Source organism: Ovis canadensis, chromosome 10 (assembly GCF_042477335.2).
Source record: "Ovis canadensis isolate MfBH-ARS-UI-01 breed Bighorn chromosome 10, ARS-UI_OviCan_v2, whole genome shotgun sequence".
NCBI classification, from domain to species: domain Eukaryota; kingdom Metazoa; phylum Chordata; class Mammalia; order Artiodactyla; family Bovidae; genus Ovis; species Ovis canadensis.
The window spans coordinates 11,650,351-11,676,038 of NC_091254.1; positions in this window are offsets into that span (position 1 = coordinate 11,650,351).

Genomic DNA, 25,688 nt, shown 5'->3' on the forward strand with positions numbered 1-25,688 from the left:
GATTTCCCCTTGGGGCACACGTGATTTCCCCGTGGGGCCCACGTGATTTCCGGGTGGGGCCCACGTAATTTCCGGGTGGGTCCCACGTGATTTCCCCCTGGGGCCCACGAGATTTCCGGGTGGGGCCCACGTGATTTCAGGGTGGGGCCCACGTGATTTCCCCTGGGGGCCCACGTGATTTCCCCTGGGGGCCCACGTCATTTCCGGGTGGGGCCCACGTGATTTCCGGGTGGGGCCCACGTGATTTCCGGGTGGGGCCCACGTGATTTCCGGATGGGGCCCACGTGATTTCCCCGTGGGGCCCACGTGATTTCCGGGTGGGGCCCACGTGATTTCCGGGTGGGGCCCACGTGATTTCCGGGTGGGGCCCACGTGATTTCCGGGTGGGGCCCACGTGATTTCCCCGTGGGGCCCACGTGATTTCCGGGTGGGGCCCACGTGATTTCCGGGTGGGGCCCACGTGATTTCCGGGTGGGGCCCACGTGATTTCCGGGTGGGGCCCACGTGATTTCCGGGTGGGGCCCACGTGATTTCCGGGTGGGGCCCACGTGATTTCCGGGTGGGGCCCACGTGATTTCCGGGTGGGGCCCTCGTGATTTCCGGGTGGGGCCCACGTGATTTCCGGGAGGGGCCCACGTGATTTCCCCGTGGGGCCCACGTGATTTCCGGGTGGGGCCCACGTGATTCCCGGGTGGGGACCACGTGATTTCCGGGTGGGGCCCACGTGATTTCCGGGTGGGCCCCACGTGATTTCCGGGTGGGGCCCACGTGATTTCCGTGTGGGGCCCACGTGATTTCCCCGTGGGGCCCACGTGATTTCCGGGTGGGGCCCACGTGATTTCCGGGTGGGCCCCACGTGATTTCCGGGTGGGGCCCACGTGATTTCCCCTGGGGGCACACGTGATTTCCCCGTGGGGCCCACGTGATTTCCGGGTGGGGCCCACGTGATTTCCGGGTGGGGCCCACGTGATTTCAACGTGGGGCCCACGTGATTTCCCCTGGGGGCCAACGTGTTTTCCGGGTGGGGCCCACGTGATTTCCGGGTTGGGCCCACGTGATTTCTGGGTGGGGCCCACGTGATTTCCGGGTGGGGCCCACGTGATTTCCGGGTGGGGCCCACGTGATTTCCCCGTGGGGCCGACGTGATTTCCGGGTGGGGCCCACGTGATTTCCGGGTGGGGCCCACGTGATTTCCCCTTGGGGCCCACGTGATTTCCCCTGGGGGCCCACGTGATTTCCCCGTGGGGCCCACGTCATTTCCGGGTGGGGCCCACGTGATTTCCGGGTGTGGCCCACGTGATTTCCGGGTGGGGCCCACGTGATTTCCCCGTGGGGCCTACGTGATTTCCGGGTGGGCCACACGTGATTTCCGGGTGGGGCCCACGTGATTTCGAGGTGGGGCCCACGTGATTTCCGGGTGGGGCCCACGTGATTTCCGGGTGGGGCCCACGTGATTTCCGGGTGGGGCCCCCGTGATTTCCGGGTGGGGCCCACGTGATTTCCCCGTGGGGCCCACGTGATTTCCGGGTGGGGCCCACGTGATTTCCGGGTGGGGACCACGTGATTTCCGGGTGGGGCCCACGTGATTTCAACGTGGGGCCCACGTGATTTCCCCTGGGGGCCCACGTGTTTTCCGGGTGGGGCCCACGTGATTTCCGGGTTGGGCCCACGTGATTTCTGGGGGGGCCCACGTGATTTCCGGGTGGGGCCCACGTGATTTCCGGGTGGGGCCCACGTGATTTCCCCGTGGGGACCACGTGATTTCCGGGTGGGGCCCACGTGATTTCCGGGTGGGGCCCACGTGATTTCCGGGTGGGGCCCTCGTGATTTCCGGGTGGGGCCCACGTGATTTCCGGGTGGGGCCCACGTGATTTCCGGGTGGGCCCCACGTGATTTCCGGGTGAGGCCCACGTGATTTCCCCGTGGGGCCCACGTGATTTCCGGGTGGGGCCCACGTGATTTCCGGGTGGGGCCCACGTGATTTCCGGGTGGGGCCCACGTGATTTCCGGGTGGGGCCCACGTGATTTCCGGGTGGGGCCCACGTGATTTCCGGGTGGGCCCCACGTGATTTCCCCGTGGGGCCCACGTGATTTCCCCGTGGGGCCCACGTGATTTCCCCGTGGGGCCCACGTGATTTCCCCGTGGGGCCCACGTGATTTCCGGGTGGGGCCCACGTGATTTCCGGGTGGGGCCCACGTGATTTCCGGGTGGGCCCCACGTGATTTCCGGGTGGGGCCCACGTGATTTCCGGGTGGGGCCCACGTGATTTCCGAGTGGGGCCCACGTGATTTCCGGGTGGGCCCCACGTGATTTCCGGGTGGGGCCCACGTGATTTCCGGGTGGCGCCCACTTGATTTCCGGGTGGGGCCCACGTGATTTCCGGGTGGGGCCCTCGTGATTTCCGGGTGGGGCCCACGTGATTTCCGGGTGGGGCCCACGTGATTTCCGGGTGGGGCCCACGTGATTTCCGGGTGGGGCCCACGTGATTTCCGGGTGGGGCCCACGTGATTTCCGGGTGGGCACCACGTGATTTCCGGGTGGGGCCCACGTGATTTCCGGGTGGGGCCCACGTGATTTCCGGGTGGGCCCCACGTGATTTCCGTTTGGGGCCCACGTGATTTCCGGGTGGGGCCCACGTGATTTCCGGGTGGGGCCCACGTGATTTCCGGGTGGGGCCCACGTGATTTCCGGGTGGTGCCCACGTGATTTCCCCGTGGGGCCCACGTGATTTCCCCGTGGGGCCCACGTGATTTCCGGGTGGGGCCCACGTGATTTCCGGGTCGGGCCCACGTGATTTCCGGGTGGGGCCCACGTGATTTCCGGGTGGGGCCCACGTGATTTCCGGGTGGGGCCCACGTGATTTCCGGGTGGGCCCCACGTAATTTCCCCGTGGGGCCCACATGATTTCCCCGTGGGGCCCACGTGATTTCCCCGTGGGGCCCACGTGATTTCCCCGTGGGGCCCACGTGATTTCCGGGTGGGGCCCACGTGATTTCCGGGTGGGGCCCACGTGATTTCCGGGTGGGCCCCACGTGATTTCCGGGTGGGGCCCACGTGATTTCCGGGTTGGCCCCACGTGATTTCCGGGTGGGGCCCACATGATTTCCGGGTGGGGCCCACGTGATTTCCGGGTGGGGCCCACGTGATTTCCGGGTGGGGCCCACGTGATTTCCGGGTGGTGCCCACGTGATTTCCCCGTGGGGCCCACGTGATTTCCCCGTGGGGCCCACGTGATTTCCGGGTGGGGCCCACGTGATTTCCGGGTGGGGCCCACGTGATTTCCGGGTGGGGCCCACGTGATTTCCCCGTGGGGCCCACGTGATTTCCGGGTGGGGCCCACGTGATTTCCGGGTGGGGCCCACGTGATTTCCCCGTGGGGCCCACGTGATTTCCGGGTGGGGCCCACGTGAATTCCGGGTGGGGCCCACGTGATTTCCGGGTGGGGCCCCCGTGATTTCCGTGTGGGGCCCACGTGATTTCCCCGTGGGGCCCACGTGATTTCCGGGTGGGGCCCACGTGATTTCCGGGTGGGGCCCACGTGATTTCCGGGTGGGGCCCACGTGATTTCCGGGTGGGGCCCACGTGATTTCCCCGTGGGGCCCACGTGATTTCCGGGTGGGGCCCACGTGATTTCCTGGTGGGGCCCACGTGATTTCCGGGTGGGGCCCACGTGATTTCCGGGTGGGGCCCACGTGATTTCCGGGTGGGGCCCACGTGATTTCCGGGTGGGGCCCACGTGATTTCCGGGTGGGGCCCACGTGATTTCCGGGTGGGGCCCACGTGATTTCCGGGTGGGGCCCACGTGAATTCCGGGTGGGGCCCACGTGATTTCCGGGTGGGGCCCCCGTGATTTCCGTGTGGGGCCCACGTGATTTCCGGGTGGGCCCCACGTGATTTCCGGGTGGGGCCCACGTGATTTCCCCGTGGGGCCCACGTGATTTCCGGGTGGGGCCCACGTGATTTCCGGGTGGGGCCCAGGTGATTTCCGGGTGGGGCCCACGTGATTTCCGGGTGGGGCCCACGTGATTTCCCCGTGGGGCCCACGTGATTTCCGGGTGGGGCCCACGTGATTTCCGGGTGGGGCCCACGTGATTTCCGGGTGGGGCCCACGTGATTTCCGGGTGGGGCCCACGTGATTTCCGGGTGGGGCCCACGTGATTTCCGGGTGGGGCCCACGTGATTTCCGAGTGGGGCCCACGTGATTTCCGGGTGGGGCCCACGTGATTTCCGGGTGGGCCCCACGTGATTTCCGGGTGGGGCCCACGTGATTTCCTGGTGGGGCCCACGTGATTTCCGGGTGGGGCCCACGTGATTTCCGGGTGGGGCCCACGTGATTTCCGGGTGGTGCCCACGTGATTTCCGGGTGGGGCCCACGTGATTTCCGGGTAGGCCCCACGTGATTTCCGGGTGGGGCCCACGTGATTTCCGGGTGGGGCCCACGTGATTTCCCCGTGGGGCCCACGTGATTTCCCCGTGGGGCCCACGTGATTTCCGGGTGGGGCCCACGTGATTTCCCCGTGAGGCCCACGTGATTTCCCCGTGGGGCCCACGTGATTCCCGGGTGGGGCCCACGTGATTTCCGGGTGGGGCCCACGTGATTTCCGGGTGGGGCCCACGTGATTTCCGGGTGGGGCCCACGTGATTTCCGGCTGTGGCCCACGTGATTTCCGGGTGGGGCCCACGTTATTTCCGGGTGGGGCCCACGTGATTTCCCCGTGGGGCCCACGTGATTTCCGGGTGGGGCCCACGTGATTTCCCCGTGGGGCCCACGTGATTTCCGGGTGGGGCCCACGTGATTTCCGGGTGGGGCCCACGTGATTTCCGGGTGGGGCCCACGTGATTTCCGGGTGGGGCCCACGTGATTTCCGTGTGGGGCCCACGTGATTTCCGGGTGGGGCCCACATGATTTCCCCGTGGGGCCCACGTGATTTCCGGGTGGGGCCCACGTGATTTCCGGGTGGGGCCCACGTGATTTCCGGGTGGAGCCCACGTGATTTCCGGGTGGGGCCCACGTGATTTCCCCGTGGGGCCCACCTGATTTCCGGGTAGGGCCCACGTGATTTCCGGGTGGGGCCCACGTGATTTCCGGGTGGGGCCCACGTGATTTCCGGGTGGGGCCCACGTGATTTCCCCGTGGGGCCCACGTGATTTCCGGGTGGGGCCCACGTGATTTCCCCGTGGGGCCCACGTGATTTCCGGGTGGGGCCCACGTGATTTCCCCGTGGGGCCCACGTGATTTCCGGGTGGGGCCCACGTGATTTCCCCGTGGGGCACACGTGATTTCCGGGTGGGGCCCACGTGATTTCCGGGTGGGGCCCACGTGATTTCCCCGTGGGGCCCACGTGATTTCCGGGTGGGGCCCACGTGATTTCCCCGTGGGGCCCACGTGATTTCCGGGTGGGGCCCACGTGATTTCCGGGTGGGGCCCACGTGATTTCCGGGTGGGGCCCACGTGATTTCCGGGTGGGGCCCACGTGATTTCCGGGTGGGCCCCACGTGATTTCCGGGTGGGCCCCACGAGAATTCCGGGTGGGGCCCACGTGATTTCCGGGTGGGGCCCACGTGATTTCCGGGTGGGGCCCACGTGATTTCCGGGTGGGGCCCACGTGATTTCCGGGTGGGGCCCACGTGATTTCCGGGTGGGGCCCACGTGATTTCCGGGTGGGGCCCACGTGATTTCCGGGTGGGGCCCACGTGATTTCCGGGTGGGGCCCACGTGATTTCCGGGTGGGGCCCACGTGATTTCCGGGTGAGCCCCACGTGATTTCCGGGTGGGGCCCACGTGATTTCCGGGTGGGGCCCACGTGATTTCCGGGTGGGGCCCACGTGATTTCCGGGTGGTGCCTACGTGATTTCCCCGTGGGGCCCACGTGATTTCCCCGTGGGGCCCAGGTGATTTCCGGGTGGGCCCCACGTGATTTCCGGGTGGGGCCCACGTGATTTCCCCGTGGGGCCCACGTGATTTCCCCGTGGGGCCCACGTGATTTCCGGGTGGGGCCCACGTGATTTCCGGGTGGGGCCCACGTGATTTCCCCGTGGGGCCCACGTGATTTCCGGGTGGGGCCCACGTGATTTCCCCGTGGGGCCCACGTGATTTCCGGGTGGGGCCCACGTGATTTCCCCGTGGGGCCCACGTGATTTCCGGGTGGGGCCCACGTGATTTCCGGGTGGGGCCCACGTGATTTCCGGGTGGGGCCCACGTGATTTCCGGGTGGTCCCCACGTGATTTCCGGGTGGGGCCCACGTGATTTCCGGGTGAGGCCCATGTGATTTCCGGGTGGGCCCCACGTGATTTCCGGGTTGGGCCCACGTGATTTCCGGGTGGGGCCCACGTGAATTCCGGGTGGGGCCCACGTGATTTCCGGGTGGGGCCCACGTGATTTCCGGGTGGGGCCCACGAGATTTCCGGGTGGGCCCCACGTGATTTCCGGGTGGGGCCCACGTGATTTCCCCGTGGGGCCCACGTGATTTCCGGGTGGGGCTCACGTGATTTCCGGGTGGGGCCCACGTGATTTCCGGGTGGGGCCCTCGTGATTTCCGGGTGGGGCCCACGTGATTTCCGGGTGGGGCCCACGTGATTTCCGGGTGGGGCCCACGTGATTTCCGGGTGGGCCCCACGTGATTTCCGGGTGGGGCCCACGTGATTTCCGGGTGGGGCCCACGTGATTTCCGGGTGGGGCCCACGTGATTTCCGGGTGGGGCCCACGTGATTTCCCCGTGGGGCCCACGTGATTTCCGGGTGGGGCCCACGTGATTTCCCCGTGGGGCCCACGTGATTTCCCCGTGGGGCCCACGTGATTTCCCCGTGGGGCCCACGTGATTTCCGGGTGGGGCCCACGTGATTTCCGGGTGGGGCCCACGTGATTTCCGGGTGGGGCCCACGTGATTTCCGGGTGGGGCCCACGTGATTTCCGGGTGGGGCCCACGTGATTTCCGGGTGGGGCCCACGTGATTTCCGGGTGGGGCCCACGTGATTTCCGGGTGGGCCCCACGTGATTTCCGGGTGGGGCCCACGTGATTTCCGGGTGGGCCCCACGTGATTTCCGGGTGGGGCCCACGTGATTTCCCCGTGGGGCCCACGTGATTTCCGGGTGGGGCCCACGTGATTTCCGGGTGGGGCCCACGTGATTTCCGGGTGGGGCCCACGTGATTTCGGGGGGGGCCCACGTGATTTCCGGGTGGGGCCCACGTGATTTCCGGGTGGGGCCCACGTGATTTCCGGGTGGGCCCCACGTGATTTCCGGGTGGGGCCCACGTGATTTCCGGGTGGGGCCCACGTGATTTCCGGGTGGGGCCCACGTGATTTCCCCGTGGGGCCCACGTGATTTCCCCGTGGGGCCCAGGTGATTTCCGGGTGGGCCCCACGTGATTTCCGGGTGGGGCCCACGTGATTTCCCCGTGGGGCCCACGTGATTTCCCCGTGGGGCCCACGTGATTTCCGGGTGGGGCCCACGTGATTTCCGGGTGGGGCCCACGTGATTTCCCCGTGGGGCCCACGTGATTTCCGGGTGGGGCCCGCGTGATTTCCCCGTGGGGCCCACGTGATTTCCGGGTGGGGCCCACGTGATTTCCCCGTGGGGCCCACGTGATTTCCGGGTGGGGCCCACGTGATTTCCGGGTGGGGCCCACGTGATTTCCGGGTGGGCCCCACGTGATTTCCGGGTGGGCCCCACGTGATTTCCGGGTGGGCCCCACGAGAATTCCGGGTGGGGCCCACGTGATTTCCGGGTGGGGCCCATGTGATTTCCGGGTGGGGCCCACGTGATTTCCGGGTGGGGCCCACGTGATTTCCGGGTGGGGCCCACGTGATTTCCGGGTGGGGCCCACGTGATTTCCGGGTGGGGCCCACGTGATTTCCGGGTGGGGCCCACGTGATTTCCGGGTGGGCCCCACGTGATTTCCGGGTGGGGCCCACGTGATTTCCGGGTGGGGCCCACGTGATTTCCGGGTGGGCCCCACGTGATTTCCGGGTGGGGCCCACGTGATTTCCGGGTGGGGCCCACGTGATTTCCGGGTGGGGCCCACGTGATTTCCGGGTGGGGCCCACGTGATTTCCGGGTGGGGCCCACGTGATTTCCGGGTGGGGCCCACGTGATTTCCGGGTGGGCCCCACGTGATTTCCGGGTGGGGCCCACGTGATTTCCGGGTGGGGCCCACGTGATTTCCGGGTGGGCCCCACGTGATTTCCGGGTGGGGCCCACGTGATTTCCGGGTGGGGCCCACGTGATTTCCGGGTGGGCCCCACGGGATTTCCGGGTGGGGCCCACGTGATTTCCGGGTGGGGCCCACGTGATTTCCGGGTGGGGCCCACGTGATTTCCGGGTGGGGCCCACGTGATTTCCCCGTGGGGCCCACGTGATTTCCGGGTGGGGCCCACGTGATTTCCGGGTGGGGCCCACGTGATTTCCGGGTGGGGCCCACGTGATTTCCGGGTGGGCCCCACGTGATTTCCGGGTGGGGCCCACGTGATTTCCGGGTGGGGCCCACGTGATTTCCGGGTGGGGCCCACGTGATTTCCGTGTGGGGCCCACGTGATTTCCGGGTGGGCCCCACGTGATTTCCGGGTGGGGCCCACGTGATTTCCCCGTGGGGCCCACGTGATTTCCGGGTGGGGCCCACGGGATTTCCGGGTGGGGCCCACGTGATTTCCGGGTGGGGCCCACGTGATTTCCGGGTGGGCCCCACGTGATTTCCGGGTGGGCCCCACGTGATTTCCGGGTGGGGCCCACGTGATTTCCGGGTGGGGCCCACGTGATTTCCGGGTGGGGCCCACGTGATTTCCGGGTGGGGCCCACGTGATTTCCGGGTGGGGCCCACGTGATTTCCCCGTGGGGCCCACGTGATTTCCCCGTGGGGCCCACGTGATTTCCGGGTGGGGCCCACGTGATTTCCGGGTGGGGCCCACGTGATTTCCGGGTGGGGCCCACGTGATTTCCGGGTGGGGCCCACGTGATTTCCGGGTGGGCCCCACGTGATTTCCGGGTGGGCCCCACGTGATTTCCGGGTGGGGCCCACGTGATTTCCGGGTGGGGCCCACGTGATTTCCGGGTGGGCCCACGTGATTTCCGGGTGGGGCCCACGTGATTTCCGGGTGGGGCCCACGTGATTTCCGGGTGGGCCCCACGTGATTTCCGGGTGGGGCCCACGTGATTTCCGGGTGGGGCCCACGTGATATCCGGGTGGGGCCCACGTGATTTCCGGGTGGGGCCCACGTGATTTCCGGGTGGGGCCCACGTGATTTCCGGGTGGGGCCCACGTGATTTCCGGGTGGGGCCCACGTGATTTCCGGGTGGGGCCCCCGTGATTACCGGGTGGGGCCCACGTGATTTCCGGGTGGGGCCCACGTGATTTCCGGGTGGGGCCCACGTGATTTCCCCGTGGGGCCCACGTGATTTCCGGGCGGGGCCCACGTGATTTCCGGGCGGGGCCCACGTGATTTCCGGGTGGGGCCCACGTGATTTCCGGGAGGGGCCCACGTGATTTCCGGGTGGGGCCCACGTGAGTTCCGGGTGGGGCCCACGAGATTTCCGGGTGGGGCCCACGAGATTTCCGGGTGGGGCCCACGTGATTTCCCCGTGGGGCCCACGTGATTTCCGGGTGGGGCCCACGTGATTTCCCCGAGAGGCCCACGTGATTTCCCCGTGGGGCCCACGTGATTTCCCCGTGGGGCCCACGTGATTTCCGGGTGGGGCCCACGTGATTTCCGGGTGGGGCCCACGTGATTTCCCGGTGGGCCCCACGTGATTTCCGGGTGGGCCCCACGTGATTTCCGGGTGGGGCCCACGTGATTTCCGGGTGGGGCCCACGTGATTTCCGGGTGGGCCCACGTGATTTCCGGGTGGGGCCCACGTGATTTCCGGGTGGGGCCCACGTGATTTCCGGGTGGGCCCCACGTGATTTCCGGGTGGGGCCCACGTGATTTCCGGGTGGGGCCCACGTGATTTCCGGGTGGGGCCCACGTGATTTCCGGGTGGGGCCCACGTGATTTCCGGGTGGGGCCCACGTGATTTCCGGGTGGGGCCCACGTGATTTCCGGGTGGGGCCCACGTGATTTCCGGGTGGGGCCCACTTGATATCCGGGTGGGGCCCACGTGATTTCCGGGTGGCGCCCACGTGATTTCCGGGTGGGGCCCACGTTATTTCCGGGTGGGGCCCACGTGATTTCCGGTTGGGGCCCACGTGATTTCCGGGCGGGGCCCACGTGATTTCCGGGTGGGCCCCACGTGATTTCCCCGTGGGGCCCACGTGATTTCCGGGTGGGGCCCACGTGATTTCCCCGTGGGGCCCACGTGATTTCCGGGTGGGGCCCACGTGATTTCCCCGTGGGGCCCACGTGATTTCCGGGTGGGGCCCACGTGATTTCCCCGAGAGGCCCACGTGATTTCCCCGTGGGGCCCACGTGATTTCCCCGTGGGGCCCACGTGATTTCCGGGTGGGGGCCACGTGATTTCCGGGTGGGGCCCACGTGATTTCCGGGTGGGCCCCACGTGATTTCCGGGTGGGCCCCACGTGATTTCCGGTTGGGCCCCACGAGAATTCCGGGTGGGGCCCACGTGCTTTCCGGGTGGGGCCCCCGTGATTTCCGGGTGGGGCCCACGTGATTTCCCCGTGGGGCCCACGTGATTTCCGGGTGGGGCCCACGTGATTTCCGGGTGGGGCCCACGTGATTTCCGGGTGGGGCCCACGTGATTTCCGGGTGGGGCCCACGTGATTTCCGGGTGGGGCCCACGTGATTTCCGGGTGGGGCCCACGTGATTTCCCCGTGGGGCCCACGTGATTTCCCCGTGGGGCCCACGTGACTTCCCCGTGGGGCCCACGTGATTTCCGGCTGGGGCCCACGTGATTTCCCCGTGGGGCCCACGTGATTTCCGGGTGGGGCCCACGGGATTTCCGGGTGGGGCCCACGTGATTTCCGGGTGGGGCCCACGTGATTTCCGGGTGGGGCCCACGTGATTTCCGGGTGGGGCCCACGTGATTTCTGGGTGGGGCCCACGTGATTTCCGGGTGGGGCCCACGTGATTTCCGGGTGGGCCCCACGTGATTTCCGGGTGGGGCCCACGTGATTTCCGGGTGGGGCCCACGTGATTTCCGGGTGGGGCCCACGTGATTTCCGGGTGGGGCCCACGTGATTTCCGGGTGGGGCCCACGTGATTTCCGGGTGGGGCCCACGTGATTTCCGGGTGGGGCCCACGTGATTTCCCCGTGGGGCCCACGTGATTTCCGGGTGGGGCCCACGTGATTTCCCCGTGGGGCCCACGTGATTTCCGGGTGGGGCCCACGTGATTTCCCCTTGGGGCACACGTGATTTCCCCGTGGGGCCCACGTGATTTCCGGGTGGGGCCCACGTGATTTCCGGGTGGGGCCCACGTGATTTCCGGGTGGGGCCCACGTGATTTCCGGGTGGGGCCCACGTGATTTCCGGGTGGGGCCCACGTGATTTCCGGGTGGGGCACACGTGATTTCCGGGTGGGCCCCACGTGATTTCCGGGTGGGGCCCACGTGATTTCCGGGTGGGGCCCACGTGATTTCCCCGTGGGGCCCACGTGATTTCCGGGTGGGGCCCACGTGATTTCCGGGTGGGGCCCACGTGATTTCCGGGTGGGGCCCACGTGATTTCCGGGTGGGGCACACGTGATTTCCGGGTGGGCCCCACGTGATTTCCGGGTGGGGCACACGTGATTTCCGGGTGGGGCCCACGTGATTTCCGGGTGGGGCCCACGTGTTTTCCGGGTGGGGCCCACGTGATTTCCGGGTGGGGCCCACGTGTTTCCGGGTGGGGCCCACGTGATTTCCGGGTGGGGCCCACGTGATTTCCGGGTGGGGCCCACGTGATTTCCTGGTGGGCCCCACGTGATTTCCGGGTGGGGCCCACGTGATTTCCGGGTGGGGCCCACGTGATTTCCGGGTGGGGCCCACGTGATTTCCGGGTGGGGCCCACGTGATTTCCCCGTGGGGCCCACGTGATTTCCCCGTGGGGCCCACGTGATTTCCGGGTGGGGCCCACGTGATTTCCGGGTGGGGCCCACGTGATTTCCGGGTGGGGCCCACGTGATTTCCGGGTGGGGCCCACGTGATTTCCGGGTGGGGCCCACGTGATTTCCGGGTGGGGCCCACGTGATTTCCGGGTGGGGCCCACGTGATTTCCGGGTGGGGCCCACGTGATTTCCCCGTGGGGCCCACGTGATTTCCGGGTGGGCCCCACGTGATTTCCGGGTGGGCCCACGTGATTTCCCCGTGGGGCCACGTGATTTCCGGGTGGGGCCCACGTGATTTCCGGGTGGGGCCCACGTGATTTCCGGGTGGGGCCCACGTGATTTCCGGGTGGGGCCCACGTGATTTCCCCGTGGGGCCCACGTGATTTCCCCGTGGGGCCCACGTGATTTCCCCGTGGGGCCCACGTGATTTCCGGGTGGGGCCCACGTGATTTCCGGGTGGGGCCCACGTGATTTCCCCGTGGGGCCCACGTGATTTCCGGGTGGGGCCCACGTGATTTCCGGGTGGGCCCCACGTGATTTCCGGGTGGGGCCCACGTGATTTCCGGGTGGGGCCCACGTGATTTCCGGGTGGGGCCCACGTGATTTCCGGGTGGGGCCCACGTGATTTCCGGGTGGGGCCCACGTGATTTCCGGGTGGGGCCCACGTGATTTCCGGGTGGGGCCCACGTGATTTCCGGGTGGGGCCCACGTGATTTCCGGGTGGGGCCCACGTGATTTCCGGGTGGGGCCCACCTGATTTCCCCGTGGGGCCCACGTGATTTCCGGGTGGGGCCCACGTGATTTCCGGGTGGGGCCCACGTGATTTCCGGGTGGGGCCCACGTGATTTCCGGGTGGGGCACACGTGATTTCCGGGTGGGCCCCACGTGATTTCCCCGTGGGGCCCACGTGATTTCCGGGTGGGGCCCACGTGATTTCCCCGTGGGGCCCACGTGATTTCCGGGTGGGGCCCACGTGATTTCCGGGTGGGGCCCACGTGATTTCCGGGTGGGGCCCACGTGATTTCCCCGTGGGGCCCACGTGATTTCCGGGTGGGGCCCACGTGATTTCCGGGTGGGGCCCACGTGATTTCCGGGTGGGGCCCACGTGATTTCCGGGTGGGGCCCACGTGATTTCCGGGTGGGGCCCACGTGATTTCCCCGTGGGGCCCACGTGATTTCCGGGTGGGGCCCACGTGATTTCCGGGTGGGCCCCACGTGATTTCCGGGTGGGGCCCACGTGATTTCCGGGTGGGGCCCACGTGATTTCCGGGTGGGGCCCACGTGATTTCCCCGTGGGGCCCACGTGATTTCCGGGTGGGGCCCACGTGATTTCCGGGTGGGGCCCACGTGATTTCCGGGTGGGGCCCACGTGATTTCCGGGTGGGGCCCACGTGATTTCCGGGTGGGCCCCACGTGATTTCCGGGTGGGGCCCACGTGATTTCCGGGTGGGGCCCACGTGATTTCCGGGTGGGGCCCACGTGATTTCCCCGTGGGTCCCACGTGATTTCCGGGTGGGGCCCACGTGATTTCCGGGTGGGGCCCACGTGATTTCCGGGTGGGGCCCACGTGATTTCCGGGTGGGGCCCACGTGATTTCCGGGTGGGGCCCACGTGTTTTCCGGGTGGGGCCCACGTGATTTCCGGGTGGGGCCCACGTGTTTCCGGGTGGGGCCCACGTGATTTCCGGGTGGGGCCCACGTGATTTCCGGGTGGGGCCCACGTGATTTCCTGGTGGGCCCCACGTGATTTCCGGGTGGGGCCCACGTGATTTCCGGGTGGGGCCCACGTGATTTCCGGGTGGGGCCCACGTGATTTCCGGGTGGGGCCCACGTGATTTCCCCGTGGGGCCCACGTGATTTCCCCGTGGGGCCCACGTGATTTCCGGGTGGGGCCCACGTGATTTCCGGGTGGGGCCCACGTGATTTCCGGGTGGGGCCCACGTGATTTCCGGGTGGGCCCCACGTGATTTCCGTGTGGGGCCCACGTGATTTCCGGGTGGGGCCCACGTGATTTCCGGGTGGGGCCCACGTGATTTCCGGGTGGGGCCCACGTGATTTCCGGCTAGGGCCCACGTGATTTCCGGGTGGTGCCCACGTGATTTCCCCGTTGGGCCCACGTGATTTCCGGGTGGGGCCCACGTGATTTCCGGGTGGGCCCCACATGATTTCCGGGTGGGGCCCACGTGATTTCCCCGTGGGGCCCCCGTGATTTCCGGGTGGGGCCCACGTGATTTCCGGGTGGGGCCCACGTGATTTCCGGGTGGGGCCCAAGTGATTTCCCCGTGGGGCCCACGTGATTTCCGGGTGGGGCCCACGTGATTTCCGGGTGGGGCCCACGTGATTTCCGGGTGGGGCCCACGTGATTTCCGGGTGGGGGCCCACGTGATTTCCGGGTGTGGTCCACGTGATTTCCGGGTGGGGACCACGTGATTTCCGGGTGGGGCCCACGTGATTTCAACGTGGGGCCCACGTGATTTCCCCGTGGGGCCCACGGGATTTGGGGGTGGGGCCCACGTGATTTCCGGGTGGGCCCCACGTGATTTCCGGGTGGGGCCCACGTGATTTCCGGGTGGGGCCCACGTGATTTCCGGGTGGGGCCCACGTGATTTCCCCGTGGGGCCCACGTGATTTCCGGGTGGGCCCCACGTGATTTCCGGGTGGGGCCCACGTGATTTCCGGGTGGGGCACACGTGATTTCCGGGTGGGCCCCACGTGATTTCCGGGTGGGGCCCACGTGATTTCCGGGTGGGGCCCACGTGATTTCCCCGTGGGGCCCACGTGATTTCCGGGTGGGGCCCACGTGATTTCCGGGTGGGGCCCACGTGATTTCCGGGTGGGGCCCACGTGATTTCCGGGTGGGGCACACGTGATTTCCGGGTGGGCCCCACGTGATTTCCGGGTGGGGCACACGTGATTTCCGGGTGGGGCCCACGTGATTTCCGGGTGGGGCCCACGTGTTTTCCGGGTGGGGCCCACGTGATTTCCGGGTGGGGCCCACGTGTTTCCGGGTGGGGCCCACGTGATTTCCGGGTGGGGCCCACGTGATTTCCGGGTGGGGCCCACGTGATTTCCTGGTGGGCCCCACGTGATTTCTGGGTGGGGCCCACGTGATTTCCGGGTGGGGCCCACGTGATTTCCGGGTGGGGCCCACGTGATTTCCGGGTGGGGCCCACGTGATTTCCCCGTGGGGCCCACGTGATTTCCCCGTGGGGCCCACGTGATTTCCGGGTGGGGCCCACGTGATTTCCGGGTGGGGCCCACGTGATTTCCGGGTGGGGCCCACGTGATTTCCGGGTGGGGCCCACGTGATTTCCGGGTGGGGCCCACGTGATTTCCGGGTGGGGCCCACGTGATTTCCGGGTGGGGCCCACGTGATTTCCGGCTAGGGCCCACGTGATTTCCGGGTGGTGCCCACGTGATTTCCCCGTTGGGCCCACGTGATTTCCGGGTGGGGCCCACGTGATTTCCGGGTGGGCCCCACATGATTTCCGGGTGGGGCACACGTGATTTCCGGGTGGGGCCCACGTGATTTCCGGGTGGGGCCCACGTGTTTTCCGGGTGGGGCCCACGTGATTTCCGGGTGGGGCCCACGTGTTTCCGGGTGGGGCCCACGTGATTTCCGGGTGGGGCCCACGTGATTTCCGGGTGGGGCCCACGTGATTTCCTGGTGGGCCCCACGTGATTTCCCCGTGGGGCCCACGTGATTTCCGGGTGGGGCCCACGTGATTTCCCCGTGGGGCCCACGTGATTTCCGGGTGGGGCCCACGTGATTTCCCCGTGGGGCCCACGTGATTTCCCCGTGGGGCCCACGTGATTTCCGGGTGGGGCCCACGTGATTTCCGGGTGGGGCCCACGTGATTTCCGGGTGGGGCCCACGTGATTTCCGGGTGGGGCCCACGTGATTTCCTGGTGGGCCCCACGTGATTTCCGGGTGGGGCCCACGTGATTTCCGGGTGGGGCCCACGTGATTTCCGGGTGGGGCCCACGTGATTTCCGGGTGGGGCCCACGTGATTTCCGGCTAGGGCCCACGTGATTTCCGGGTGGTGCCCACGTGATTTCCCCGTTGGGCCCACGTGATTTCCGGGTGGGGCCCACGTGATTTCCGGGTGGGCCCCACATGATTTCCGGGTGGGGCCCACGTGATTTCCCCGTGGGGCCCACGTGATTTCCGGGTGGGGCCCACGTGATTTCCGGGTGGGGCCCACGTGATTTCCGGGTGGGGCCCACGTGATTTCCCCGTGGGGCCCACGTGATTTCCGGGTGGGGCCCACGTGATTTCCGGGTGGGGCCCACGTGATTTCCGGGTGGGGCCCACGTGATTTCCGGGTGGGGGACCACGTGATTTCCGGGTGTGGTCCACGTGATTTCCGGGTGGGGACCACGTGATTTCCGGGTGGGGCCCACGTGATTTCAACGTGGGGCCCACGTGATTTCCCCGTGGGGCCCACGTGATTTCCGGGTGGGGCCCACGTGATTTCCGGGTGGGGCCCACGTGATTTCCGGGTGGGGCCCACGTGATTTCCGGGTGGGGCCCACGTGATTTCCGGGTGGGGCCCTCGTGATTTCCCCGTGGGGCCCACGTGATTTCCGGGTGGGCCCCACGTGATTTCCGGGTGGGCCCACGTGATTTCCCCGTGGGGCCACGTGATTTCCGGGTGGGGCCCACGTGATTTCCGGGTGGGGCCCACGTGATTTCCGGGTGGGGCCCACGTGATTTCCGGGTGGGGCCCACGTGATTTCCCCGTGGGGCCCACGTGATTTCCGGGTGGGGCCCACGTGATTTCCGGGTGGGGCCCACGTGATTTCCGGGTGGGGCCCACGTGATTTCCGGGTGGGGCCCACGTGATTTCCGGGTGGGGCCCACGTGATTTCCGGGTGGGCCCCACGTGATTTCCGGGTGGGGCCCACGTGATTTCCGGGTGGGGCCCACGTGATTTCCGGGTGGGGCCCACGTGATTTCCCCGTGGGGCCCACGTGATTTCCCCGTGGGGCCCACGTGATTTCCCCGTGGGGCCCACGTGATTTCCGGGTGGGGCCCACGTGATTTCCGGGTGGGGCCCACGTGATTTCCGGGTGGGGCCCACGTGATTTCCGGGTGGGGCCCACGTGATTTCCGGGTGGGCCCCACGTGATTTCCGGGTGGGGCCCACGTGATTTCCGGGTGGGGCCCACGTGATTTCCGGGTGGGGCCCACGTGATTTCCGGGTGGGGCCCACGTGATTTCCCCGTGGGGCCCACGTGATTTCCGGGTGGGGCCCACGTGATTTCCGGGTGGGGCCCACGTGATTTCCGGGTGGGGCCCACGTGATTTCCGGGTGGGGCCCACGTGATTTCCGGGTGGGGCCCACGTGATTTCCGGGTGGGGCCCACGTGATTTCCGGGTGGGGCCCACGTGATTTCCGGGTGGGGCCCACGTGATTTCCGGGTGGGGCCCACGTGATTTCCGGGTGGGCCCCACGTGATTTCCGGGTGGGGCCCACGTGATTTCCGGGTGGGGCCCACGTGATTTCCGGGTGGGGCCCACGTGATTTCCGGGTGGGGCCCACGTGATTTCCGGGTGGGGCCCACGTGATTTCCGGGTGGGGCCCACGTGATTTCCGGGTGGGGCCCACGTGATTTCCGGGTGGGGCCCACGTGATTTCCGGGTGGGGCCCACGTGATTTCCGGGTGGGCCCCACGTGATTTCCGGGTGGGGCCCACGTGATTTCCGGGTGGGGCCCACGTGATTTCCGGGTGGGGCCCACGTGATTTCCGGGTGGGGCCCACGTGATTTCCGGGTGGGCCCCACGTGATTTCCGGGTGGGCCCCACGTGATTTCCGCGTGGGGCCCACGTGATTTCCCCGTGGGGCCCACGTGATTTCCCCGTGGGGCCCTCGTGATTTCCGGGTGGGGCCCACGTGATTTCCGGGTGGGGCCCACGTGATTTCCGGGTGGGGCCCACGTGATTTCCGGGTGGGGCCCACGTGATTTCCGGGTGGGGCCCACGTGATTTCCGGGTGGGGCCCACGTGATTTCCGGGTGGGGCCCACGTGATTTCCGGGTGGGGCCCACGTGATTTCCCCGTGGGGCCCACGTGATTTCCGGGTGGGGCCCACGTGATTTCCGGGTGGGGCCCACGTGATTTCCGGGTGGGGCCCACGTGATTTCCGGGTGGGGCCCACGTGATTTCCGGGTGGGGCCCACGTGATTTCCGGGTGGGCCCCACGTGATTTCCGGGTGGGGCCCACGTGATTTCCGGGTGGGGCCCACGTGATTTCCGGGTGGGGCCCACGTGATTTCCCCGTGGGGCCCACGTGATTTCCCCGTGGGGCCCACGTGATTTCCCCGTGGGGCCCACGTGATTTCCGGGTGGGGCCCACGTGATTTCCGGGTGGGGCCCACGTGATTTCCGGGTGGGGCCCACGTGATTTCCGGGTGGGGCCCACGTGATTTCCGGGTGGGCCCCACGTGATTTCCGGGTGGGGCCCACGTGATTTCCGGGTGGGGCCCACGTGATTTCCGGGTGGGGCCCACGTGATTTCCGGGTGGGGCCCACGTGATTTCCGGGTGGGGCCCACGTGATTTCCCCGTGGGGCCCACGTGATTTCCGGGTGGGGCCCACGTGATTTCCGGGTGGGGCCCACGTGATTTCCGGGTGGGGCCCACGTGATTTCCGGGTGGGGCCCACGTGATTTCCGGGTGGGGCCCACGTGATTTCCGGGTGGGGCCCACGTGATTTCCGGGTGGGGCCCACGTGATTTCCGGGTGGGGCCCACGTGATTTCCGGGTGGGCCCCACGTGATTTCCGGGTGGGGCCCACGTGATTTCCGGGTGGGGCCCACGTGATTTCCGGGTGGGGCCCACGTGATTTCCGGGTGGGGCCCACGTGATTTCCGGGTGGGGCGCACGTGATTTCCGGGTGGGGCCCACGTGATTTCCGGGTGGGGCCCACGTGATTTCCGGGTGGGGCCCACGTGATTTCCGGGTGGGGCCCACGTGATTTCCGGGTGGGGCCCACGTGATTTCCGGGTGGGGCCCACGTGATTTCCGGGTGGGGCCCACGTGATTTCCGGGTGGGCCCCACGTGATTTCCGGGTGGGGCCCACGTGATTTCCGGGTGGGGCCCACGTGATTTCCCCGTGGGGCCCACGTGATTTCCCCGTGGGGCCCACGTGATTTCCCCGTGGGGCCCACGTGATTTCCGGGTGGGGCCCACGTGATTTCCGGGTGGGGCCCACGTGATTTCCGGGTGGGGCCCACGTGATTTCCGGGTGGGGCCCACGTGATTTCCGGGTGGGCCCCACGTGATTTCCGGGTGGGGCCCACGTGATTTCCGGGTGGGGCCCACGTGATTTCCGGGTGGGGCCCACGTGATTTCCGGGTGGGGCCCACGTGATTTCCGGGTGGGGCCCACGTGATTTCCCCGTGGGGCCCACGTGATTTCCGGGTGGGGCCCACGTGATTTCCGGGTGGGGCCCACGTGATTTCCGGGTGGGGCCCACGTGATTTCCGGGTGGGGCCCACGTGATTTCCGGGTGGGGCCCACGTGATTTCCGGGTGGGGCCCACGTGATTTCCGGGTGGGGCCCACGTGATTTCCGGGTGGGGCCCACGTGATTTCCGGGTGGGGCCCACGTGATTTCCGGGTGGGCCCCACGTAATTTCCGGGTGGGGCCCACGTGATTTCCGGGTGGGGCCCACGTGATTTCCGGGTGGGGCCCACGTGATTTCCGGGTGGGGCCCACGTGATTTCCGGGTGGGGCGCACGTGATTTCCGGGTGGGGCCCACGTGATTTCCGGGTGGGGCCCACGTGATTTCCGGGTGGGGCCCACGTGATTTCCGGGTGGGGCCCACGTGATTTCCGGGTGGGGCCCACGTGATTTCCGGGTGGGCCCCACGTGATTTCCGGGTGGGGCCCACGTGATTTCCGGGTGGGGCCCACGTGATTTCCGGGTGGGGCCCACGTGATTTCCGGGTGGGGCCCACGTGATTTCCGGGTGGGCCCCACGTGATTTCCGGGTGGGCCCCACGTGATTTCCGCGTGGGGCCCACGAGATTTCCCCGTGGGGCCCACGTGATTTCCCCGTGGGGCCCACGTGATTTCCCCGTGGGGCCCACGTGATTTCCGGGTGGGGCCCACGTGATTTCCGGGTGGGGCCCACGTGATTTCCGGGTGGGGCCCACGTGATTTCCGGGTGGGGCCCACGTGATTTCCGGGTGGGGCCCACGTGATTTCCGGGTGGGGCCCACGTGATTTCCCCGTGGGGCCCACGTGATTTCCCCGTGGGGCCCACGTGATTTCCGGCTGGGGCCCACGTGATTTCCCCGTGGGGCCCACGTGATTTCCGGGTGGGGCCCACGTGATTTCCGGGTGGGGCCCACGTGATTTCCCCGTGGGGCCCACGTGATTTCCGGGTGGGGCCCACGTGATTTCCCCGTGGGGCCCACGTGATTTCCGGGTGGGGCCCACGTGATTTCCGGGTGGGGCCCACGTGATTTCCCCGTGGGGCCCACGTGATTTCCCCGTGGGGCCCACCTGATTTCCCCGTGGGGCCCACGTGATTTCCCCGTGGGGCCCACGTGATTTCCCCGTGGGGCCCACGTGATTTCCCCGTGGGGCCCACGTGATTTCCGGGTGGGCCCCACGTGATTTCCGGGTGGGGCCCACGTGATTTCCGGGTGGGGCCCACGTGATTTCCGGGTGGGGCCCACGTGATTTCCCCGTGGGGCCCACGTGATTTCCGGGTGGGGCCCACGTGATTTCCCCGTGGGGCCCACGTGATTTCCGGGTGGGGCCCACGTGATTTCCGGGTGGGGCCCACGTGATTTCCGGGTGGGGCCCACGTCATTTCCCCGTGGGGCCCACGTGATTTCCGGGTGGGGCCCACGTGATTTCCAGGTGGGGCCCACGTGATTTCCGGGTGGGGCCCACGTGATTTCCGGGTGGGGCCCACGTGATTTCCGGGTGGGGCCCACGTGATTTCCCCGTGGGGCCCACGTGATTTCCCCGTGGGGCCCACGTGATTTCCCCGTCGGGCCCACGTGATTTGCGGGTGGGGCCCACGTGATTTCCGGGTGGGGCCCACGTGATTTCCGGGTGGGGCCCACGTGAATTCCGGGTGGGGCCCACGTGATTTCCGGGTTGGGCCCACGTGATTTCCGGGTGGGCCCCACGTGATTTCCGGGTGGGGCCCACGTGATTTCCGGGTGGGGCCCACGTGATTTCCGGGTGGGGCCCACGTGATTTCCGGGTGGGCCCCACGTGATTTCCGGGTGGGGCCCACGTGATTTCCGGGTGGGGCCCACGTGATTTCCGGGTGGGCCCCACGTGATTTCCGGGTGGGGCCCACGTGATTTCCGGGTGGGGCCCACGTGATTTCCGGGTGGGGCCCACGTGATTTCCGGGTGGGGCCCACGTGATTTCCGGGTGGGGCCCACGTGATTTCCGGGTGGGCCCCACGTGATTTCCGGGTGGGGCCCACGTGATTTCCGGGTGGGGCCCAAGTGATTTCCGGGTGGGCCCCACGTGATTTCCGGGTGGGGCCCACGTGATTTCCGGGTGGGCCCCACGTGATTTCCGGGTGGGGCCCACGTGATTTCCGGGTGGGGACCACGTGATTTCCGGGTGGGGCCCACGTGATTTCAACGTGGGGCCCACGTGATTTCCCCGTGGGGCCCACGTGATTTCCGGGTGGGGCCCACGTGATTTCCGGGTGGGGCCCACGTGATTTCCGGGTGGGGCCCACGTGATTTCCGGGTGGGGCCCACGTGATTTCCGGGTGGGGCCCTCGTGATTTCCCCGTGGGGCCCACGTGATTTCCGGGTGGGCCCCACGTGATTTCCGGGTGGGCCCACGTGATTTCCCCGTGGGGCCACGTGATTTCCGGGTGGGGCCCACGTGATTTCCGGGTGGGGCCCACGTGATTTCCGGGTGGGGCCCACGTGATTTCCGGGTGGGGCCCACGTGATTTCCCCGTGGGGCCCACGTGATTTCCGGGTGGGGCCCACGTGATTTCCGGGTGGGGCCCACGTGATTTCCGGGTGGGGCCCACGTGATTTCCGGGTGGGGCCCACGTGATTTCCGGGTGGGGCCCACGTGATTTCCGGGTGGGCCCCACGTGATTTCCGGGTGGGGCCCACGTGATTTCCGGGTGGGGCCCACGTGATTTCCGGGTGGGGCCCACGTGATTTCCCCGTGGGGCCCACGTGATTTCCCCGTGGGGCCCACGTGATTTCCCCGTGGGGCCCACGTGATTTCCGGGTGGGGCCCACGTGATTTCCGGGTGGGGCCCACGTGATTTCCGGGTGGGGCCCACGTGATTTCCGGGTGGGGCCCACGTGATTTCCGGGTGGGCCCCACGTGATTTCCGGGTGGGGCCCACGTGATTTCCGGGTGGGGCCCACGTGATTTCCGGGTGGGGCCCACGTGATTTCCGGGTGGGGCCCACGTGATTTCCCCGTGGGGCCCACGTGATTTCCGGGTGGGGCCCACGTGATTTCCGGGTGGGGCCCACGTGATTTCCGGGTGGGGCCCACGTGATTTCCGGGTGGGGCCCACGTGATTTCCGGGTGGGGCCCACGTGATTTCCGGGTGGGGCCCACGTGATTTCCGGGTGGGGCCCACGTGATTTCCGGGTGGGGCCCACGTGATTTCCGGGTGGGGCCCACGTGATTTCCGGGTGGGCCCCACGTGATTTCCGGGTGGGGCCCACGTGATTTCCGGGTGGGGCCCACGTGATTTCCGGGTGGGGCCCACGTGATTTCCGGGTGGGGCCCACGTGATTTCCGGGTGGGGCGCACGTGATTTCCGGGTGGGGCCCACGTGATTTCCGGGTGGGGCCCACGTGATTTCCGGGTGGGGCCCACGTGATTTCCGGGTGGGGCCCACGTGATTTCCGGGTGGGGCCCACGTGATTTCCGGGTGGGCCCCACGTGATTTCCGGGTGGGGCCCACGTGATTTCCGGGTGGGGCCCACGTGATTTCCGGGTGGGGCCCACGTGATTTCCGGGTGGGGCCCACGTGATTTCCGGGTGGGCCCCACGTGATTTCCGGGTGGGCCCCACGTGATTTCCGCGTGGGGCCCACGTGATTTCCCCGTGGGGCCCACGTGATTTCCCCGTGGGGCCCACGTGATTTCCGGGTGGGGCCCACGTGATTTCCGGGTGGGGCCCACGTGATTTCCGGGTGGGGCCCACGTGATTTCCGGGTGGGGCCCACGTGATTTCCGGGTGGGGCCCACGTGATTTCCGGGTGGGGCCCACGTGATTTCCGGGTGGGGCCCACGTGATTTCCGGGTGGGGCCCACGTGATTTCCGGGTGGGGCCCACGTGATTTCCCCGTGGGGCCCACGTGATTTCCGGGTGGGGCCCACGTGATTTCCGGGTGGGGCCCACGTGATTTCCGGGTGGGGCCCACGTGATTTCCGGGTGGGGCCCACGTGATTTCCGGGTGGGGCCCACGTGATTTCCGGGTGGGCCCCACGTGATTTCCGGGTGGGGCCCACGTGATTTCCGGGTGGGGCCCACGTGATTTCCGGGTGGGGCCCACGTGATTTCCCCGTGGGGCCCACGTGATTTCCCCGTGGGGCCCACGTGATTTCCCCGTGGGGCCCACGTGATTTCCGGGTGGGGCCCACGTGATTTCCGGGTGGGGCCCACGTGATTTCCGGGTGGGGCCCACGTGATTTCCGGGTGGGGCCCACGTGATTTCCGGGTGGGGCCCACGTGATTTCCGGGTGGGGCCCACGTGATTTCCGGGTGGGCCCCACGTGATTTCCGGGTGGGGCCCACGTGATTTCCGGGTGGGGCCCACGTGATTTCCGGGTGGGGCCCACGTGATTTCCGGGTGGGGCCCACGTGATTTCCGGGTGGGGCGCACGTGATTTCCGGGTGGGGCCCACGTGATTTCCGGGTGGGGCCCACGTGATTTCCGGGTGGGGCCCACGTGATTTCCGGGTGGGGCCCACGTGATTTCCGGGTGGGGCCCACGTGATTTCCGGGTGGGCCCCACGTGATTTCCGGGTGGGGCCCACGTGATTTCCGGGTGGGGCCCACGTGATTTCCGGGTGGGGCCCACGTGATTTCCGGGTGGGGCCCACGTGATTTCCGGGTGGGCCCCACGTGATTTCCGGGTGGGCCCCACGTGATTTCCGCGTGGGGCCCACGTGATTTCCCCGTGGGGCCCACGTGATTTCCCCGTGGGGCCCACGTGATTTCCGGGTGGGGCCCACGTGATTTCCGGGTGGGGCCCACGTGATTTCCGGGTGGGGCCCACGTGATTTCCGGGTGGGGCCCACGTGATTTCCGGGTGGGGCCCACGTGATTTCCGGGTGGGGCCCACGTGATTTCCCCGTGGGGCCCACGTGATTTCCCCGTGGGGCCCACGTGATTTCCGGCTGGGGCCCACGTGATTTCCCCGTGGGGCCCACGTGATTTCCGGGTGGGGCCCACGTGATTTCCGGGTGGGGCCCACGTGATTTCCCCGTGGGGCCCACGTGATTTCCGGGTGGGGCCCACGTGATTTCCCCGTGGGGCCCACGTGATTTCCGGGTGGGGCCCACGTGATTTCCGGGTGGGGCCCACGTGATTTCCCCGTGGGGCCCACGTGATTTCCCCGTGGGGCCCACCTGATTTCCCCGTGGGGCCCACGTGATTTCCCCGTGGGGCCCACGTGATTTCCCCGTGGGGCCCACGTGATTTCCCCGTGGGGCCCACGTGATTTCCGGGTGGGCCCCACGTGATTTCCGGGTGGGGCCCACGTGATTTCCGGGTGGGGCCCACGTGATTTCCGGGTGGGGCCCACGTGATTTCCGGGTGGGGCCCACGTGATTTCCGGGTGGGGCCCACGTGATTTCCCCGTGGGGCCCACGTGATTTCCGGGTGGGGCCCACGTGATTTCCGGGTGGGGCCCACGTGATTTCCGGGTGGGGCCCACGTCATTTCCCCGTGGGGCCCACGTGATTTCCGGGTGGGGCCCACGTGATTTCCAGGTGGGGCCCACGTGATTTCCGGGTGGGGCCCACGTGATTTCCGGGTGGGGCCCACGTGATTTCCGGGTGGGGCCCACGTGATTTCCCCGTGGGGCCCACGTGATTTCCCCGTGGGGCCCACGTGATTTCCCCGTCGGGCCCACGTGATTTCCGGGTGGGGCCCACGTGATTTCCGGGTGGGGCCCACGTGATTTCCGGGTGGGGCCCACGTGAATTCCGGGTGGGGCCCACGTGATTTCCGGGTTGGGCCCACGTGATTTCCGGGTGGGCCCCACGTGATTTCCGGGTGGGGCCCACGTGATTTCCGGGTGGGGCCCACGTGATTTCCGGGTGGGGCAAACGTGATTTCCGGGTGGGCCCCACGTGATTTCCGGGTGGGGCCCACGTGATTTCCGGGTGGGGCCCACGTGATTTCCGGGTGGGCCCCACGTGATTTCCGGGTGGGGCCCACGTGATTTCCGGGTGGGGCCCACGTGATTTCCGGGTGGGGCCCACGTGATTTCCGGGTGGGGCCCACGTGATTTCCGGGTGGGGCCCACGTGATTTCCGGGTGGGGCCCACGTGATTTCCGGGTGGGGCCCACGTGATTTCCGGCTGGGGCCCACGTGATTTCCGGGTGGGGTCCACGTGATTTCCGGGTGGGGCCCACGTGATTTCCGGGTGGGGCCCACGTGATTTCCGGGTGGGGCCCACGTGATTTCCGGGTGGGGCCCACGTGATTTCCGGGTGGGGCCCACGTGATT